At 43.2% G+C, this 13,041-nt stretch overlaps 1 pseudogene; it reads left to right on the top strand.

The window, feature by feature from the left end:
* Positions 1-510: 510 nt before the first annotated feature.
* On the top strand, positions 511-12,596 carry LOC109207795 (annotated as a pseudogene).
* Positions 12,597-13,041: the final 445 nt, after the last annotated feature.

The following is a 13,041-nucleotide window of genomic DNA, read 5'->3' as shown; positions in this document are numbered from 1 at the left end:
GACTTGCTCGTGCGATCAAATAATCAAAATAATATCAAAAACTATGAATTTAACCTCAAAGCTCATGATTTTTTAACTTTTCAACCGGACGTCCAAATCACATCAAACAATTCCGATTCTCACCGAATTTCACAGATAGGACTTAAATATCATAACAAACTTGTACCAGGCTCCGGAACTAAAATACAGGCCCGCTACCAACGAGTTCAAACATTAGTTCATTTATTTATTTCCTTTAAAAACCAGCACAACAATTTTCTTCAAAAATTGTTTTCTAAGGCTAGGGACCTCGGAATTCAAAATTTGCTTTTACAATTTCTCAAGGAAGTTATTTTACTATTATATTGATATGACTCATGACAACCATATATTTTTATGATTAATTAATTAATTATATACTTTTGTTATTTTAGAGCTGAGCTAACAAACGATGAACTAAAGAATCATTGTCTATTGAAGTTGGAAAATTTGTTGAAAGGTTGCAGAAGAACGTTACATGATTTTACAACAATGCCAAGACCGGTTTTCAATGAAGAGCAAGTTGACAACACCAATAGACTCATCTGTGAATAATTGCATTATAATAGGTGCTCTTTGTCTGAGGAAAATGAAGAATTATTGGTTAAATTGACAGTGGAGCAAAAGTTAGTTTATGACAGAATTATCACACGTAACGGCTCAGCCGGTCGTTTTGTGAATAAACGCCCCGATCCCCTATTAACTGCTTTCCCCCTATTTTTTTCAACTATTATGAGTTGTTGGGAAGAATCATTTTGACTTTCGGAGTGTTTTGGGATACTTAGTCCCTAAATGAGAGCTTAAGCTTTAGAATTTGGACCGTAGGACAGTGTGAAGACAGCCTCGGAATGGAATTCTGTCGATTTAGTTAGCTCCGTTGGGTGATTTCGCGCTTAGGGGCGTGTTCGGATTGTGATTTGGAGGTCCGTAGCTTATTTAGTCTTGAAATGCCGAAAGTTGAATTTTTGAAGTTCCGGATCAATAGAGAGATTTTGATATCGGGGTCGGAATCCGATTCCGAAAGTTGGAATAGCTCTGTAGTGTTGAATGTGACGTGTGCAAATTTTGGTGTCAATCGGACTTGGTTTGGTTAGTTGATGTAGAATTCTTAATATTTCAAGTTCATTAGGCTTGGATTGGAGGGTGAATCGTGATATTAGCGTTGTTTTATGTGATTTGAGGATTGCACTAAGTTCGTATGATGTTTTAGGATTGGTTGGTATGTTCGGTTGAGGTCCCGGGGGCCTCGGGTGAGTTTCGGATGCTTACCGGAAGAAAAATTTGGATTAGGCTATTTCTGAAGTTGCTGCTTCTGGTATTTTCGCACCTGCGGTGAGGAGCCCGCAGATACGAGGAAGTAGGTCGCAGGTGCGATTTGGGCACTGATTGCCAGTGACCGTAGAAGCGGACCGCATTTGCAAAGAAAGGAGCGTAGGTGCGGTTTCTGCCCGTTTAATGAAATCTCGCATGTGCGAGTCCCCAGCCACAGAAGTGGGATCGCAGGTGCGGTCCCATGGCCGCAGATGCGAAATCGCTGGGCAGAAATATGAAATTTCGAGGGTTTGAAGCTCATTACACCAAATTTGATTTTTAGCTCGAGAGAATGCGATTTTGAGAGGATTTTGAAGAGGAAATTAGTGGGTAACGATTCCTTATCCCTTTTTCTAATTGTATTCCATTAATCTAATCTTAGCTTTGTCATTTAATTTTGGGTTTAGGGTAAAAAATTGGGAGAATTGAGGAAAAGTTCCCCAACTTAAAATCTGAGTTTTGAGGGAGATTTTGGTGTCGGATTTTGATGATTTTTGTTCGAGTGTGCTCGTGAGTGAATGGGTGTTCATAATCTGTAACTTTTACCCAATTCCGAGATGTGGCCCGGAGAGGATTCTTGGGCGTTTTTCTATTTTATTACCTTAGCTTCGATTTCTTTATCTAAATTAGTTGTTTGTAGTTGTATTTACGTTATGAAATTTAATTGATTAAATTTGGGCCACTCGGAGTTGGGTACTCGTGGCAAGAGCGTGATTTCAAATTGATTTTAGCCGGTTCGAGGTATGTGTCTTGCCTATTGTGGAAGTAGACAGTATGAATTGATCGATTTTTGCTCACTACGACTGCTAACCGCTTTAGAAAGTCGGACAACATCTTATTACTCCTTTTATGGATAGTTGGAAATAGATACGTCGGATTGTCTAACCTTTTGTCGGGAACTCCCCCTTAGGATTTGGTATTGTTACTACATGAATGCCATGTACGTGAGGTGACAAGTGCGTACACGTGCTAATTGTTGGAAAACCCTGTTTTCATTAAGTAAATATTTATGTTCCCTTTTTGTTGAACATTACTTGCAATTAAAAGCCTATTGTTTAGTTTAGGAAAGCATGCCTAAGTGACTTAATTGTTCTACCTGCTTAAACTGTTACTTGAATTTTGTGCAACATGTTTAGAATAGAAATATTTGTTTTCTTGGTACTAATTGGGATAGAACTGTATATTCTTCTTGAGACTCTTGTGTGTTTACTTTGGGACTACGGGACGATATCCCGGGAGGTCCCCTTACACGTTTACTTTGGGATTATGATCGGTATTCCGGGAGATCCCCCAGCACATTTATATTTGGGACTACAGGACGACATCCTAGGAGATTCCCCTTGTATTGGATATTTACTTTGGGACTACGGATTGGTATTCCGGGAGATCCCCCTACACAATTATGATTTGGACTACGCGACGGTATCCCGGGAGATCCTCTGGACATTTACGTTTGGGACTGCGGGACGGTATCCCTGGAGATCCCCTGTTGTTATCTCCGTGTGCTGAATTATATTCCTGCTGTGATTCTATTCTTTATCAACTGTTAGTATTTTAGTTGTACTGTCGCATTTCATACAGTTTTTCCTTATTTTTATATATATAACCAGTAGGGCCTTGACCTTCCTCGTCACTACTCTACCAAGGTTAGGCTTCGCACTTACTAGGTACCGCTGTGGTGTACTCATACCCTTTTCTGTACATGTTTTTCGTGTGCAGATCCAGGTTCTTCTGCTCACCCGTTCTATCAGTGAGGCGGGCGATATTAGAGACTTCAAGGTATATCTGCCGCGTCCGCAGATCCAGAAGTCCCTCTCTATTCTTCCCTTAGCTTTAGACTTCCTGTATCTACTTTTGAATAGATATTCTGGAGTTAGAACACTGTGTAGTTTCTATAGCTTGTGATTTCATGAGATTCTGGGTTTTGGGAGTTTTGTTTTAATTTTTGAGAGTGTGCACTGTATATGCCGAGCGGCATTTCAAACACTTATTATGCTTTAAATCGTGACTTGCCAGTCTCGTATTTTATTTCCTTTTTCCGCAATTTGTTAGGCTTACCGAGTCGTAGAGACTAGGTGCCGTCACGTCAGTTCACCGAGGGAGAACTAGGGTCGTAAAAATTTGTAGCAGAGCTCTAGGTTCATAGGAGTCATGAATCACAAGACGATTTATTAGAGTCTCGTAGATCTGTACAGAGACGTCTATACTTATCTACGAGAGGCTATGTAACTGTTTGGAAAATTCCACTTCATTTGATTTCCTTATCGTGCGAGATTTGATTTCAAAATTCTAAACCTCTGTCTTCTATTCTCTCACAGATGGTGAGGACCAGAGCTACTAGAGTTGACCAGATGTTCGCGCCCCTTGCGAGAGCCGTCAGAGGTTGGGGCCGGGGTAGAGGTCGAGGACCCGCACGTGGTGCAACCAGAGCACCCGCGCGAGCTGCCACAGAGGAGCCACCAGCCGCTCCAGCCGGAGCCCAAGTACCTGATACGCCTACTGCTACTACTACTCCAGCACTCCAAGAGACTCTTGCACAGTTCATGAGTATGTACACCACTCTAGCTCAGGCAGGGTTGCTTCCCCTTGCTGCAGCCACGTCTCAGGCCGGGGGAGGAGCACAGACTCCCTCCGCCCGCACTCCTGAGCAGCGAGTGCATGTTGAGCAGGTCCCAGAGATTATACCGGTACTGCCTGTAGACCCAGTTCAACCCGAGGAGAGGGCAGTGGCTTCAGAGGAGGAGCAGAGGAGGCTTGAGAGGTTCAAGAAGTACTAGCCCCCTACATTCAGTGGTCTAGCATCGAAGGATGCCCAAGGATTCATGGAGGAGTGCTATCGTATCCTCCGCACTATGGGTATATCATGATCGAGTGGGGTTTCTTTCACTGCCTTCCAGCTTTGAGGAGCAGCCTATCAGTGGTGGCGTACTTATGAGTTGGACAGTCTAGCTGAGCCAGCTTCCCTACCATGGACTCAGTTTTCAGATATGTTCCTGAGAGAGTATGTTCCTCAGAGCCTCAGGGATGTGTGGCGCGCAGAGTTTGAGAATTTGCGCCAGGGTATTATGACTGTTTCGGAGTATGCTGTCCATTTCACTGACTTGGCTAGGCATGTACCCGCCTTGGTTTCTACGGTTCGCGAGAGAGTTTGCCGTTTAATTGAGGGGCTTATTCCCAGCATCAGATCTAGCATGGCCTGGGAGTTGGAGATGGATATTTCCTATCAGGAGGTGGTGATCATTGCTAGGACAGTAGAGGGTATGCATGCTCGGGATAGAGAGGAGAGGGAGGCTAAGAGGTCTCGAGAGTCGGGTCATTATTCCGGTGTCCGTGCTCCAGCTGTAGTTCGTCATGGTAGGGGTTATATGAGTCGCCTCGTTCATTCAGCTCTTCCAGCAGCCAGTGGTATTCTAGCTCCTCCTAGACCTCAGGAGCCCTATTATGCACCTCTAGTATCTAGTGCACCTCTTGCACGGGATGCTTTCAGTGGTCAGTCCAGCAGACCTGGCTAGAGCCAGTCACAGCCGCCACGTCCTTCCAAATCTTGTTTTGAGTGTGGCAACACATGCCATATGTTGAGGGATTTCCCTAGAATTAGGAGGGATGCACCTCCACAGAAATCTCAGCCACAACATGCTCCACAGAGTTCTCAGGCCATGATTACAGCACCAGTTGCTACCCCACCTGCGCAGCCAGCTAGAGGTGGAGGACGGGGAGGTAGAGGTTGCCCTAGAGAGGGAGGCCATGCCAAATATTATGCCCTTCCTGCCCGTACTGAGACTGTCGCCTCTGATTCTGTCATCACAGGTATTGTCCTAGTTTGTCATAGAGATGTATCGGTTTTATTCGATCCAGGCTCCACTTATTCTTATGTGTCCTCTTATTTTGCCCAGCATTTGGGTGTATCTCGGGATTCTTTGAGTTCCCCTGTTTATGTTTCTACTCCTGTGGGAGATTCTCTTGTTGTGGACCACGTTTATCGGTCGTGTTTGATTGCTCTTAGTGGTTCTGAGACTAGAGCCGATTTATTATTGCTCATCATGGTAGATTTTGATGTTATCTCGGGCATGGACTGGTTGTCGCCCCATTATGTTATTCTAGATTGTCACGCCAAAATTGTGACGCTGGCTATGCCAGGTGTACCGCGAGTAGAGTGGAGGGGTACCTTAGCTCACACTTCCAGTAGAGTTATTTCATTCCATAAGGCTCAGCGAATGGTTGAGAAGGGGTGTGACGCGTATCTAGCTCATGTGAGAGATGTCAGTGTTGATACCCCTACAGTTGCTTCAGTCCCTTACGGGATTTCCCTGATGTGTTTCTAGCTGATCTTCCGGGTATGCCACCTGACAGAGATATTCATTTCGGCATTGATTTGTTGCCGGGCACTCAGCCCATTTCTATTCCTCCTTATCGTATGGCTCCTCCTGAGTTGAAGAGTTGAAGGAACAGTTGCAGGAATTGCTTGACAAAGGTTTTATTCGGCCCAGTGTACCACCTTGGGGTGCTCCTATCTTATTTGTGAAGAAAACGGATGGTTCTATGCGTATGTGCATTGATTATCGCTTGTTGAACAAAGTTATAGTGAAGAACTGGTATCCTTTGCCTCGTATTGATGATCTGCTTGACCAGTTACAGGGTGCACGAGTGTTTTCTAAGATTGACTTGCGTTCAGGTTATCATCAGCTGAAGATTTGGGAGCCAGATATCCCGAAGATTGCCTTCAGGACTCGGTATGGTCATTACGAGTTCCTTGTTATGTCATTTGGGCTGACCAATGCCCCAGCAGCCTTCATGCATTTGATGCACAGTGTATTCCGGCCATATCTTGACTCGTTCGTCATTGTCTTTATTGATGACATTCTTGTATACTCCCGGAGTCGGGAAGATCATGAGCAGCACCTGAGGACAGTGCTTCAGGCTTTGAGGAAAAAGAAGTTATATGCGAAGTTTTCAAAATGGGAGTTCTGGTTGGATTCCGTGGCGTTCTTGGGTCACGTAGTATCGAGTGAGGGGATCAAGGTGGATCCGAAGAAAGTGGAAGCACTGAAGAATTGGCCCAGACCATCCTCAGCTACTGAGATAAGCAGTTTTCTTAGTCTGGCGGGTTATTACCGTCAATTTGTTGATGGATTTTCATCTAATGTAGCACCTATGACCAGGCTGACCCAGAAGGGTGCTCCGTTCTTGTGGACGAAAGAGTGTGAGGAGAGCTTTCAGAAGCTCAAGACAGCATTGACTACAGCCCAGTGTTGATACTGCCTACAGGTTCGGGGTCTTGTACTGTCTATTGTGATGCCTCGAGGATTGGCCTTGGAGCGGTATTGATGCAGGACGGTAGGGTGATTGCCTACGCGTCCAGACAGCTGAAGGTGCATGAGAAAACTTATCCTGTCCATGATCTCGAGTTAGCTGCTTTTGTTCACGCCTTGAAGATCTGGCGTCATTATTTGTACGGTGTGCCTTATGAGATTTATACTGATCGCCGGAGTTTGCAGCATTTGTTCCAGCAGAAGGATCTTAATTTACGCCAGAGGAGGTGGTTAGAACTGCTGAAGGACTATGATATCACTATCTTGTATCACCCGGGCGAGGCCAATGTGGTGGCCGATGCTTTGAGTCGTCGGGCGGAGAGTTTGGGGAGTTTGGCTTGCCTACCAGCAGCAGAGAGGCCCATGGCGATGGATGTTCAGGCCTTAGCCAGCCAATTCGTGAGATTGGTCCTTTCGGAGCCCAGTCGGGTCCTTGCTTGTGTGGTTTCTCCGTCTTCCTTGTTCGATAGTATCCGGGAGCGTCAATTTGATGACCCTTGTTTGCTTTTGCTCAAGGACAAGGTCCTGCATGGTGATTCCACAGATGTGACCATTGGTGATGACGGGGTATTGAGGATGCAGGGTCGGATTTGTGTATCCAATGTTGACGGGCTTCGGGAGTTGATTCTAGAGGAGGTCCACAGTTTGCGGTATTCCATTCATCCTAGTGCCGCGAAGATGTACCAGGATTTGAGGCAGCACTGATGGTGGAGGCGGATGAAGAAAGATATAGTTAGGTTTGTAGCTCAGTGCCTCAATTGTCAGCAGGTAAAGTATGAGCACTAGAGACCGGGTGGTTTGCTTCAGCAGATAGAGATTCCGGAGTGGAAGTGGGAGCGTATAACCATGGACTTCGTAGTTGGACTCCCACGTACTTTGAGGAAGTTCGATGCCATTTGGGTGATTGTGGATCGGCTGACCAAGTCCGCGCACTTCATTCCTGTGTGTACTACCTATTCTTCAGAGCGGTTGGCGGAGATTTATATCAGCGAGATTGTTCGTCTACATGGTATTCCAGTTTCCATCATTTCAGATAGAGGTACTCAGGTCACATCAAGATTCTGGAGGGCCGTACAGCATGAGTTGGGTACTCGGGTGGAGTTGAGCACAGCATTTGACCCCTAGACGGACAGACATTCTGAGCGCACTAGTTAGATTCTTGAGGATATTCTCCGTGCGTGTGTGATGGAGTTTGGAGGGTCTTAGGATCAATTCTTGTCACTGGTAGAGTTTTCTTACAACAAAAGATATCATTCCAGCATTCAGATGGCACCGTATGAGGCTTTGTATGGTAGGCGGTGTAGATCCCCGGTGGGTTGGTTCGAGCCGGGCGAGGCTAGATTATTGGGCATAAACTTGGTTCAGGACGCCTTGGAAAAGATTAAGGTGATTTAGGATAGACTCCGTATAGCCCAGTCCAGACAGAAGAGCTATGTGGAGCGGAAGGTTCGTGAGTTTTCCTATATGGTTGGAGAGCGGGTCTTGCTTCGGGTTTCGCCTATGAAGGGCGTTATGAGATTAGGAAAGAAAGGGAAATTGAGTCCGAGATTTATTGGTCCTTTTGAGGTATTACGACGTGTTGAAGACGTTGTATATGAGCTTGCCTTACCTCCCAGCTTGGCAGGAGTACATCCGGTATTTCATGTTTCGATGCTCCGGAGGTATCATGGTGATCCGTCGCACGTGTTGGATTTCAGTTTAGTCCAGCTGGACAAGGATCTATCTTATGTTGAGGAGTCAATGGCTATATCGGACAGGCAAGTTCGAAAGATGAGATCAAAGAACATTGCATCAGTAAAGGTTCAGTGGCGGGGTCAGCCGGTCGAGGAGGCGACGTGGGAGACCGAGCAGGATATGTGCAGCCATTACCCTCATCTTTTCAGCACTTCAGGTATGTCTCTATGCTCGTTCGAGGACGAACGAATGTTTAAAGAGGGGGAGGACGTAACGACCCGGCCGGTCGTTTTGTGAATTAACGCTCCGATCCCCTATTAACTGCTTTCCCCGTGTTTGTTTCTGCCATTGTGAGTTGTCAGGAAGATTCCTTTTGAGTTTTGGAGTGTTTTGGGACACTTAGTCCCTAAATGAGAGCTTAACCTTTAGAATTTGGACCGTAATCGGAACAATGTGAAGACGGCCTCAGAATGGAATTTCGTCGAGTCTGTTAGCTCCGTCGGGTGATTTCAGGCTTAGGGCGTGTTCGGATTATGTTTTGGAGGTCCGTAGCTTACTAAGGCTTGAAATGCCGAAAGTTGAATTTTTGAAGTTACGGATCGATAGTGAGATTTTGATATTGGGGTCGGAATCGGATTCCGAAAGTTGGAATAGCTCTGTAGTGTTGAATGTGACTTGTGTGCAAATTTTGGGGTCAATCGGACTTGGTTTGGTTGGTTTTGTCATCGGATGTAGAATTCTTAAGATTTCAAGTTCATTAGGCTTGGATTGGAAGGTGAATCGTGATTTTAGCATTGTTTGATGTGATTTGAGGATTGGACTATGTTCGTATGATGTTTTAGGATTGGTTGGTATATTTGGTTGAGGTCCCGGGGGCCTCGGGTGAGTTTCGGATGCTTAACGGAAGAAAAATTTAGACTTAGGCTATTTCTGAAGTTGCTGCTTCTCGTATTTTCGCACCTGCGGTGAGGAGCCCGCAGGTGCGGCGCGTAGATGCGAGGAAGTAGGTCGCATGTGCGATTTGGGCACTGATGGCCAGTGACCGCAGAAGCGCGATAGCAGGTGCGGTCCCATGGCCGCAGATGCGGAAATCGGTGGGCAGAAATATGAAATTTCGAGGGTTTGAAGCTCATTACACCAAAATTGATTTTTAGCTCGGGAGAAAGCAATTTTGAGAGGATTTTGAAGAGGAAATCAGTGGGTAACGATTCCTTATCCCTTTCTAGTTGTATTCCATTAATCTAATCTTAGGTTTGTCATTTAATTTCGGATTTAGGGTGAAAAATTTGGAGAATGGAGGAAAAGTTCCCCAACTTAAAATCTGAGTTTTGAGGGAGATTTTGGCGTCGGATTTTGATGATTTTTGTTCGAGTGTGCTCGTGAGTGAATGGGTGTTTATAATTCGTAACTTTTACCCGATTCCGAGACGTGGGCCCGGAGAGGATTCTTGGGCGTTTTTCTATATTATTACCTTAGCTTCGATTTCTTTAGCTAAATTAGTTGTTTGTAGTTGTATTTACGTTATGAAATTTATTTGATTAGATTTGGGCCTTTCGGAGTTGGATACTCGTGGCAAGAGCGTGATTTCAGATTGATTTGAGCCGGTTCGAGGTAAGTAGCTTGCCTAACCTTGTGTGGGGGAACTCCCCTTAGGATTTGGTATTGTAGTTACATGAATGCCGTGTACGTGAGGTGACGAGTGCGTACACGTGCTAATTAATTGAAAACCCCATTTTCATTAAGTAAATATTTGTGTTCCTTTTTTGTTGAATGTTACTTGCAATTAAAATCCTATTGTTTAGCTTAGGAAAGCATGCCTAAGTGACTTAATTGTTCTACCTGCTTAAACTGTTACTTGAATTCTGTGCAACATGTTTAGAATAGAAATAACTGTTTTCTTGATACGAATTGGGATAGAACTGTATATTCTTCTTGAGACTGTTGTGTGTTTACTTTGGGACTACGGGGCGATATCCCGGGAGGTCCCCTTGCACGTTTACTTTGGGACTACGGATCGGTATTCCGGGAGATCCCCCTGCACATTTATATTTGGGAATACGGGACGACATTCCGGGAGATTCCCCTTGTATTGGATATTTACTTTGGGACTACGGATTGGTATTTCGGGATATCCCCCTACACAATTATGATTTGGACTACGGGACGGTATCCCGGGAGATCCTCTGGACATTTACGTTTGGGACGACGGGATGGTATCCCGGGAGATCCCCTGTTGTTACCTCTGTGTGCTGAGTTATATTCCTGCTATGATTCTATTCTTTATCGACTGTTAGTATTTTAGTTGAACTGTCACATTTCATACTATTCCTTGTTTATATATATATATATATATATATATATATATATATATATATATATATATATATATATATATATATATATAACCAGTAGGGCCCTGACCTTCCTCGTCACTACTCGACCGAGGTTAGGCTTGGCACTTACTGGGTACCGCTGTGGTGTACTCATGCCCTTTCCTGCACAAGTTTTTCGTTTGCAGATCCAGGTTCTTCTGCTCAGCTGTTCTATCAGTGAGGCGGGCGATATTAGAGACTTCGAGGTATATCTACAGCATCCGCAGATCCAGAAGTCCCTCTCTATTCTTCCCTTAGCTTTAGACTTCCTGTATCTACTTTTGATAAGATATTCTGGAGTTAGAACACTGTGTAGTTTCTATAGCTTGTGATTTCATGAGATTCCGGGTTTTAGGAGTTTTGTTTTAATTTTTGAGAGTGTGTATTGTATATGCCGAGCGTCATTTCAAACTCTTTTATTATTCTTTAAATCGTAACTTGCCAGTCTCGCATTTTATTTCCTTTTTCCACAATTTGCTAGGCTTACCTAGTCGTAAAGACTAGGTGCCGTCATGACAGTTCACGAAGGGAGAACTTGGGTCGTGAGATCACAGCAGTGCATGAGGACAAAGGTGGATTCTTCTTCTTATATGGTCATGGAGGAACTAGGAAGGCATTTATTTGGAGGACTTTGTCTTCAGCCATAGGATCTAAAGGAGACATTGTGTTGACAGTTGCGTCTAGCGGAATTGCATCTTTTTTGTTACCAGGAGGTCAAATAGCTCATTCGAGATTTGCAATTCCACTCAATGCAACTGAAGATTCAACATGTAATATAAAACAAAGTACTCCTCTATCAAAATTGATTGTCAAGACAAAGTTAATTATTTGGGATGAAGCACCAATGATGCATAGATATTGTTTTGAAGCTCTAGACAGCACTCTAAGTGATATTCTTAGATTTAAAGATGTATCCAATTTAGATCGACCATTTGGCGAAAAAATAGTTGTTCTTGATGGTGACTTCAGACAAATACTTCAGTCATTCCAAAAGGTACTAGAAAAGATATTGTTAATGCTGCCCTTAATTCTTCATATTTGTGGAATCACTGTCATTTCTTAAACCTAACAAAAAATATGAGGTTGGAAGGAAATCAGGTGGATTCACATTTGAATGATCTAAGACTATTTTCTGATTGGATTTTAGCAATTGGTGATGGTATAATTGGAAATTCTGTTGATGGTATTGAAAAAATTCATATCCCTGATGATCTTATCATAAATAATTGTGGCGATCCAATTTCTCCGATTGTGGAAAATACATATCCAGATTTTTTAAGTCATTGCAGCGGTATAACATACCTACAACAAAGAGGATTTCTTGCTCCAACCTAAAATATTTTTGAGTTCCGATACAATTTGCATGTCAGGCGATGCTTTTACAGGTTTAGAACACGTACATACACCCGAATTCCTAAACACTATTAAGTGTTCTGGAATTCCAAATCATGTTATCACTTTGAAAGTGGGTGTCCCAGTGATGTTATTGAGAAATATAGACCCATTTTCAGGTCTATGTAATGGAACAGGATTAATCATCACTAGACTCGGAAATCGGGTTATCGAAGCAAAAGTTTTATCAGGAAATATGGCTGGACAAAAGGTGTTCATTCCGAGAATGTCATTAACTCCATCTGATGCAAGAATACCTTTTAAGTTCCAGCAAAGGCAATTTTCAATAGTTGTATCTTTTGCAATGACTATAAACAAAAGTCAAGGACAATCTTTATCTCATGTTGGGTTATATTTGAAGAAACCAGTCTCTACACATGGTCAGCTTTACGTTGCTCTATCACGGGTTACAAAAAGAAAGGGGTTAAAGATTTTGGTTTATGACGATGATGGAGAAATTTCAAACAAAGCAACAAATGTAGTTTACAAAGAAGTTTTCTGTAATTTACTTGGAGAATGAAAGCAAATCTGATCTGAAAGTTCATAACATTTTGCTTCTCATGCTCCTGTCTTTGCTAAACCATGTTGGAAATAAGCTTCAGGAACAATAGTTGGCAACTTCAATTGGTATGCTTATCTGTTATCTCATCAACATTAGTTGTTACTATTTTGAGTTACTTTGAACTAATAAATTCTTATGGTTTAAATATACTAACAAACAACTTGCAACCATCTCTGACCTTTTACAACAGAGTTATCGTAATGGATGTTGAGGTTTACAAAATAAAACTTGCTCCTTTGCCGAAGGTGGCACAAAAGAAGACAGACTCTGGTAAAATTAATACTAAATCAACTTCCGCTTGACTTTGGTTTCACCAAACATTTAAATCTGATTAAAGATTTGTGAATTGACAACTTATAACTTTTAGTTACTGATGCATTACAAATATGATTCATTTAATTTC

This window comes from Nicotiana attenuata, unplaced genomic scaffold (assembly GCF_001879085.1).
Source record: "Nicotiana attenuata strain UT unplaced genomic scaffold, NIATTr2, whole genome shotgun sequence".
NCBI classification, from domain to species: domain Eukaryota; kingdom Viridiplantae; phylum Streptophyta; class Magnoliopsida; order Solanales; family Solanaceae; genus Nicotiana; species Nicotiana attenuata.
The sequence above is the reverse complement of the archived record's forward strand: the minus strand, read 5'-3'. Positions and strand labels throughout refer to the sequence as shown.